Raw genomic sequence first — 8,066 nt, 5'->3', positions numbered from 1 at the left:
AGGCATAAGATTCAAACTGAGTGGCATTACTGATCAAGGAACACATACTAAATACAATTTACTTAAGCTATACAGGGGCAACTTAATCTAATCAAATTTGTAGAATATGAGTATAATATTAGTGTATTAAATACAGTACTTCCAGAGTACTAACAGATCACTTAAAACTACAAAGTAATGTTTTAAAAATATATTTAATAAAAACAAAATCCATGCAAAAGAAATCACAAACTTTTACAGAAACTTACCATAAAAAAGTAAAGCTATACCCTGATTTCCAACTTTTGTTGAACTCTAAACTTATCAGAACAAATGCAGCTGCCAGGAAAATTAAAACTTCACACGGATCAGACATTTGCACTTAGGATATAGACTCACTAAGAAGCCAATTAAGCAAAACTTGACATCTCATGCAGCTACAGAGGTGGAAGGTGGAAGGACGTGCTCATCACAAAAAGCGGTTCATTTCTCTATAAAGTACATATAGATATTTAACAATTATTACACATTCTAATAGCTGTCAGCTATTTATAATGATCCAGTATGTAGTAGCCAATTTTTACTGTACAATACAGAACATTTCGACCCTTTATTTTCACTTACCCGTGACATCTATCTCCACGCAAAGCTGAGCGACTTGATGAATCCCCCACCTTGACAGATTCAGCTGGTTAACAAGCTAAGCAAACAGTCACATTTCCCCAATTACCTTACGCCGTGCTCCAAAATGCTGCCAAATTGCTTTTTCTTTCCAGCTGCACAGTGGGAAAGCCACAACAAATATTCAAATTTAATAACACACCAATTAAACAAAGACAGAGGAGAAGCTGCTGTTATACAGCAGTGTAAAATGTATTACTATGATATCAAAAACGTTTATTATAGTGTAGACTTCTGTAAAAAGGAAAAGATTCTAGCTATTATTTATAGAATGTGCTACATAAATGATAGCTGGAATCTGATTGGTTGCTATGGGCACTTCTCTATTTTAGAAGGTTGGATAAATCTATCCCCATGTGTCAGTTGTATAAATCCGATTGGTATACGAGGTATGTCTATTTAATAACGAGAAAGTGATTTCACCTAGTAAACAAAGCAGCCAAAACTGGTTATAATTACATACCTAGTAACCTTGAACCGGTCCGAACCTGCATGACAAGCTGCAACACTCTATGACGTTCAGTTGATTGTGAGTCGCCATTTAGTTTGGTTGTGTTTTCTGTAGAGTGCCGAAAAAATGCTAAGTTTAAAAGTTGAACGTGTCAATTTGAAATTTTTAGTAAAATTGCACAAAACACCAACAGAATAATTTCAAATGCTTACTACGGCCTATGGGAATGACTGCCTATCGAATCGTGTCATTTGGCCCCGCCCTCTAAACTGTCATAACCATTCTTGGCCTATAACAGCATGGGGCAGGGCCTCGATGACGCATGAACCGCATCCTATGCTCCATCCCCACCACTGGAAAGTATCCCGGAGGTTGCCCTGCTCTCTTGGGAGTCTGAGAGGACTCCCAGAACTTCAGGAGTCTCCCGGACATTCCGGTAGGGTAGGCAACTATGGGATACCCACGCTTCTGAACAACTTTTAATTTATCAGTATTATATCATTGCTATTTTTTTTCAGACATCCAAGGGAGCCCTCTAGCTTCAAATGCAAACTAGAGATTACTTGTTACAGAAGCTGTGAAGGGGACAAAGAAAATTAGCATGCAGGAAAAATGTACCTTAAAAATGTTGTGCCAAAAATATTACATAAAACATTAAAGAAATAAGAGAACAAATTGCTTACATTTATAGCACTAGTGATATACATATATTATACATCAGCAGAAAACAAATTAACTCACATGGCCTGCAAGACTGATCTATCCAATTAATGCATTGTGCTTTATAAACCCATCGTTACGTTTCCCTGTAGGGATGCACAGTAAGTATAATTTTAATTACATTTCAATTTTTTCTAGTAAATCAGAACTTACATGAAATAAATGTACCTTCGTACCTGAACTAAATGTTTGATCAAACTATGGTGCTAGAAAGAAGAAATAGCTCAGGGACAGTAGGGAAACATTGTATAACGTGCGCCACATATGGCAAAACAACACAACCATATTACACCAATTACTCTGATCAACATTGTCGGTCAGGTTTCCCGGCATAACAGCCCGTTTCGCAAAGGTGCGAAATTATGGCAATGAAAATGTCAAATTCCATTGTTGCTTCGCTATTCAGTTGATTACCATACTGCAGTTGTGTTTGTTTATGAAAAGGAATATTTGAGGCAGAAATTTGCTGCCAAACAGGAAACATTTTCCAGACAAATGCAGAACAGTTTCGAAAATTCCGTTCATCTCCAGAAATCCACAAAGCTTAAGTCCCCTTATGTATAAGTGACATGTTTCAAAGCAACGCCAGTCACAATCACGTCACAAACTGTCCAAATCCAGATCTCTACAGTGCTTGGCCCATTCACAGTTTCTAAGTATTAAAATTCAATGAAGTACGGGTAAGGTAACTTTTCATCAGTCTAAACTAAGTTTATTTTACTTTTAATTTTGCTTTATATTTTGCTTCTGGCAGCTCAGTTATCAAACTTCTTTTCACACATACACACCCACACGTTCTCTGAACACACAACAACTTCTGCCACATATGTAAGTGTACTAAGGCTACACGGAAGCTTTTGACAATGTGTTTTCACCATTTACACTAATTATATTAAAAGTAATCTCAGTGTAATTTAAACCTAGTTCATTTTATGGTAACATTTTCGCTAACATCAATTTTGGGGGTTTTAAAGTCTCTCTGCTGTCTGACTAATTTAAGCTCGGTGCCCATGATGTAATGTACAGAGCTCATTTTACATTACATTTATAATGCTCGTAAATGTAAAATATTGCAATGCCAGTTGTGTAATAGGAAATAATTCAGCTGGGATAAAAAAGAGACTTGTTCAGTCCCATAATTCTCTGGGCTTTGTTCCAGATCCTCAAATAATGGACTGCCGAGTTAATGACATCACTCCTGCTTCAAAACACCGGAGTAAATCAATAAACAGCCAGTGATTCATTTATCCTGTATAATCTTAACAAAAATGAACAGTCTTTTGGCGTGGCAGTCTGTTATCAGGCTGTGAAAATGTGGTAAGGGCTCTATAAGCAATTATTTACATATCACTAACTTATAGCTCATACTTGCCAACTCTCCCTGAATGTCAGGGAGACTCCCTGAAATAGGGGTGATCTCCCTCACTCCCTGAAGAGTCTGGCATTCTTCATGATGCTGAGCCAGTACAAGACGTGGTTGGTTTTGCCATCTGTGGCATGATGACACAGTTCAGAATTTGTGTCCTATGTCCATGCATTGATGCCTATGGAGGCGGCCATTTTCATGGAGACCAAGATTTAATCAAAGACTGACAGGTAAGACAACATGACTTCAGTAATGGAGACAGAAATGTAAAAGACACTTCAAACTCTAGAGATTCATTAGCTGCTTTTCTTTAACGCATAGTTGCCTACTCTCCTGGAATGTCTGGGAGACTCCCGCATTTCTGGTAGACCTCCAGGGCTCTCGGGAGTGAAGGTCAACCACCTGGTTCTCTCCAATAGATAAGTGGTGGGGGCAAATATTAAAATAGTGTGTCATCTAAGCCCCGCCCCCTGCTGTAATTGGCCAAAATTGTGACAATTGTTTAGGGGCGGAGCCAACATGATGCTATTCACCAAGCCACACCCACCTCCTCCAGGATCTCCCTGAAGCCAACGAGGAAAAGTTGGCAAGTATGACATATAGAAAATTAAGATTTTGGATTTTTTCTTATTATCTTGCAATAAAATCTCGTAGTTTCACAACACTGGAGAGTTACAGGTTGTCCAGACCTTTGGTTCTTGTGTACAATTTGCATTTGTGCTCCATTGCTTTCTCATATACAGCATCTCTTATTTCTGGAAGCAAATTTTCCATATGGAGACTCTTGAAAATATACAGGCTGAATTATGCCCTTACTTTAGAGGATAGCACTTAACAACTGTGCACTTTATACAGTTATGAATACAGGATCATACCTGAAAATAACGGAGAACACCATGCTCCCTGGAATACTGTTCTTAAAACATTGAATGGTACTGACGTTTAAATGTATCAAGATATGAAAATAGCATATATAATAGAGATGCTTACTGACCCTCGTGAAGTGGTGTTGGTTTTGGTTTTGGCAAAACCGCCCTCATGTGTTTTGGTTTTGGTTTTGTATTTTTTAGAAAAAATCCTAAAATATGCTAAAATCACATAATTTTGCTCTTTTTTTGTTCCTACATTATTATTAACCTCAATAACACTAATTGCAAGTCATTTGCAGTCAATTTTGACCACCTCACAGATCACAATATTATTTTTAATACACTTTCGGACAAATACTGCAGCGACCTGGCTGGATGGTAAGTGACAGAGCAATGACACGAACGCACGGCAGTTCCTAGCACATCTAGGACACATTGGCACATAGCAGTGGCAAAAAAGAAAAATGGGTGTCTGCCCTCCCTCCCACCCCCCGTGGGAGTTGGATTTTAAAACGGAATCCAAAACTTGCGAGATCCGACGACGTAACAATGACGCTTTGCCTCGTCTTCGATTTCGAGGGCGTACGACAGTACCGAGCCGACTCGGATCCCCTAAGTTCGGGTGTGTTTGGTTCTCGAGGAACCGTGCCTAAGCATCTCTAGTGTATAATTAATACAAGTGTTAGAAGACTGACTTGTAATGATCAGTGTTTTAAATGTACTGGGCCTGATTCCTTACGGCACGCAAAGCGAATGTATTGTACTTTTTTCTCTTTAAAACACATGTAATTCAGACATTCTCACATCTTTGTTCATCTACAAGCGGACCTGAAGAAACGTCTCTTGTTGAATACGGATGTAGGTACGCTCTACATATACGGCACTTGCCGTATAGGATAAGGAGAATACATATTTGCAATATAAACGTACAAAAGAAAAAATTATTCGATTATTGGGACCTGTTAATAATATAGTCCAGTGGTTCCCAAACTTTTGCAGTTCGCGGCACCCTTAGAGTCTCCAAATTTTTTCAAGGCACCCCTCCAAAATAATTATTGAGCAGTCCTGTTTTAGAAGTAGTTGGGTCAAAAAATTGTAATAAGTATTTAGGTCAGGACAGAAATACTTATTTAGTTGTATGCAAAAATGCCCCCTCTGCATCCAGGCACACTGCCCCCTCTGCAACCAGGCACACTGCCCCCTCTGCATCCAGGCACGCTGTTACCCTCCTCTGCTGCTGTCATACTCCTCTGTCCCATTATGCGCCCCTGTCACACTCCTCTGTCCGATTGTGCGCCCCTGTCACACTCCTCTGTCTCATTGTGCGCCCCTGTCACACTCCTCTGTCCCATTGTTCGCCCATGTCACACTCCTCTGTCCCATTGTGCACCCCTGTCACACTCCTCTGTCCCTGTTACACTCCTCTGTCCCGTTGTGCGCCCCTGTCACACTCCTCTGTCTCATTGTGCGCCCCTGTCACACTCCTCTGTCTCATTGTGCGCCCCTGTCACACTCCTCTGTCCCATTGTGCGCCCCTGTCACACTCCTCTGTCCCTGTTACACTCCTCTGTCCCGTTGTGCGCCCCTGTCACACTCCTCTGTCTCATTGTGCGCCCCTGTCACACTCCTCTGTCCCATTGTGCGCCCCTGTCACACTCCTCTGTCCCATTGTGCGCCCCTGTCACACTCCTCTGTCCAATTGTGCGCCCATGTCACACTCCTCTGTCCCATTGTGCACCCCTGTCACACTCCTCTGTCCCATTGTGCGCCCCTGTCACACTCCTCTGTCCCATTGTGCGCCCCTGTCACACTCCTCTGCCCCTGTTAAACTACTCTGTCCCGTTGTGCCCAGCTTTCACCCTCCTTTGCACCGTTGTGCCCCGCTGTCACCCTCCTCTGCCCCTGTTACACTCCTCTGTTCTGTTGTGCCCCGCTGTCACCCTCCTCTGCCCCTGTTACACTCCTCTGTCCCATTGTGCCCCGCTGTCACCCTCCTCTGCCCCTGTTACACTCCTCTGTCCCGTTGTGCCCCGCTGTCACCCTCCTCTGCCCCTGTTACACTCCTCTGTCCCGTTGTGCTCCGCTGTCACCCTCCTCTGCCCCTGTTACACTCCTGTCCCGTTGTGCCCCGCTGTCACCCTCCTCTGCCCGTTACACTCCTGTCCCGCTGTCACCCTCCTCTGCCCCTGTTTCACTCCTGTCCCGTTGTACCCCGCTGTCACCCTCCCCTGCCCCTGTTACACTCCTGTCCTGTTGTGCCCCACTGTCACCCTCCCCTGCCCCTGTTACACTCCTGTCATGTACCGTGCTTACGCCCCTTCCTGTTACAGTTACACCCATTAAATCATAGGCTGTCAAAAGTGTCCTTTTGCATTCAAAGATTAATTGGATGTTGCTGTGTTCACTGGCGTATAGTCCATTCCTGGGCAAACGCAGTGCAATTTAGCGCAAAATATGTCACGTATCAGCATTTACTTTCCTTAATGATTTAGGCCCATTGTATCTAATCCCTTCATGACTGGGGGTAATTTGCACCATAATGAACAAACAAACAACTTTTTGCCGGGACTAACTAAGCAAATTTTGACATCTTTTTTTTTTTCTCAGAAGGGAAAGAGCATTTATATTGTATCATAGTTCATAACAAGTAGACATAATTACAAATTAATTACCCTTTTTTGAATTCTTCCCATGGGTTCTTTTACACAAAAAGTGCAGCCCCAGAAAGTTAACCCAAAATACTACTGCCTTACCTTTTGTTTGCATGGTTTGAGCTAGTTATATGGCCATGACACCTCCTCACAGAAACAGGTGAAATCTTAGTTTCTTAATGCCCCACTGGCTGATTCCCACTGAATCAGTCACTAATTAATACACCGGTGTTGCATGTAGCCCCTGAGAAGGCCTGCTTTATGGTGTGTTCTTTTATTGTCACTCACTGATGAAAGCACAGTGCCTGCACCTGAATCTCTCTTCTCTGGGCTCACAGCCGTGCAGGGCCTGATCAACCACTAGGCTGACCAGGCTGCAGCCTGGGGCGCTGGGTCCCGGGGGGCGCTGCCCTGTGGGTATTTTTTTAAAAAAAAAAAATTTTTTTTTTTTTTACATTTTTTTTTTTTTTTTCTTCATTCATTTTTTTTTCGGGGTGGGGGAGGGGGGGGGCGCCGCGGGGGGGGGTGGAGGGCTCGACAATCAAAAGCAATGGTGGTCAGTGGTTAGCAACACACAGCCAATCGCCAGGCTATCTGTTGCTGTGCAGCAGACAGGAAGCAGGACGTCTTCACTTCCTATCTGCTGATCTGAGGAGAGGAGCGACGCTGGCACAACTACAGGTAATTGAAGGGGGAACTGCCCTGCATATCTATAGGGAGGGGGGGGGAACTGCCCTGCATATCTATAGGGAGGGGGGGAACTGCCCTGCATATCTATAGGGAGGGGGGGGGGAACTGCCCTGCATATCTATAGGGAGGGGAGGGAACTGCCCTGCATATCTATAGGGAGGGGGGGAACTGCCCTGCATATCTATAGGGAGGGGGGGGGGGAACTGCCCTGCATATCTATAGGGAGGGGGGGAACTGCCCTGCATATCTATAGGGAGGGGGGGAACTGCCCTGCATATCTATAGGGAGGGGGGGGGAACTGCCCTGTATATCTATAGGGAGGGGGGGAACTGCCCTGCATATCTATAGGGAGGGGTAACTGCCCTGCATATCTATAGGAAGGGGGGGGGAACTACCCTGCATATCTATAGGGAGGGGGGGAACTACCCTACATATCTATAGGGAGGGGGGGAACTACACTGCATATCTATAGAGAGTGGGGGGAACTACCCTGCATATCTATAGGGAGGGGGGGGAACTGCCCTGCATATCTATAGGGAGGGGGGGACTGCCCTGCATATCTATAGGGGGGGAACTGCCCTGCATATCTATAGGGAGGGGGGGAACTGCCCTGCATATCTATAGGGAGGGTGGGGAACTGCTCTGCACATCTATAGGGA

The sequence above is a fragment of the Mixophyes fleayi genome, chromosome 3, assembly GCF_038048845.1.
Source record: "Mixophyes fleayi isolate aMixFle1 chromosome 3, aMixFle1.hap1, whole genome shotgun sequence".
In the NCBI taxonomy this organism is placed as follows: domain Eukaryota; kingdom Metazoa; phylum Chordata; class Amphibia; order Anura; family Limnodynastidae; genus Mixophyes; species Mixophyes fleayi.
Note: the sequence above shows the minus strand (reverse complement) of the source record.